The sequence below is a fragment of the Myotis davidii genome, unplaced genomic scaffold (assembly GCF_000327345.1).
Source record: "Myotis davidii unplaced genomic scaffold, ASM32734v1 scaffold223, whole genome shotgun sequence".
Taxonomy (NCBI): Eukaryota; Metazoa; Chordata; class Mammalia; order Chiroptera; family Vespertilionidae; genus Myotis; species Myotis davidii.
The window spans coordinates 953,755-954,177 of NW_006294609.1; the positions used below are offsets into that span (position 1 = coordinate 953,755).

Below are 423 nucleotides of genomic sequence, written 5' to 3' on the forward strand. Positions count from 1 at the left end.
CGAAAGCGTCGGGGGCCCGCGTGTGTCCGAGGGCGCGGACCTCCTGCGGCGATCCTCCTCCCGCGGTCCTCTCTGTTCTCGGCCGACACGGACTGCTTGGTAGCTTTCCTGGGGCCGAACTATGAAAACCACCCAGCCTTGGCTTATGAGTCATCGTCCTGAGCTTTCTTATTCGTCATTTGTGTGCTTTGGGTGCAGACTTTCCCCTGCTTTGAATCACACTGCATAAGAAAAGGAGACGGGACAGCCCACAGCGGCTTTAGCAGGTCTGGGTGCTTTGCGATTCCTCTTCCAGAAAAGCGGATCAGGATGAGAGAAAGATTGGAGGGAGGTGGATGGAAGGTGAGGTTGGGAGGCTAGCGACTTGCGCTGTGGGCGGTGGGCTGCGGGCCCTCCCCCGCCCCCATCTCACTCCCCTTCTGC

The 423-nt window shown here is 59.6% G+C and overlaps 1 protein-coding gene across 5 annotated transcripts in view; it reads left to right on the forward strand.

Annotated features, from left to right (window-relative positions):
- Window positions 1-423, forward strand: part of MED15 (mediator complex subunit 15) — a 62,384-nt gene that overhangs the window by 307 nt on the left and 61,654 nt on the right. The gene's annotated exons all lie outside the window — the stretch shown is intronic.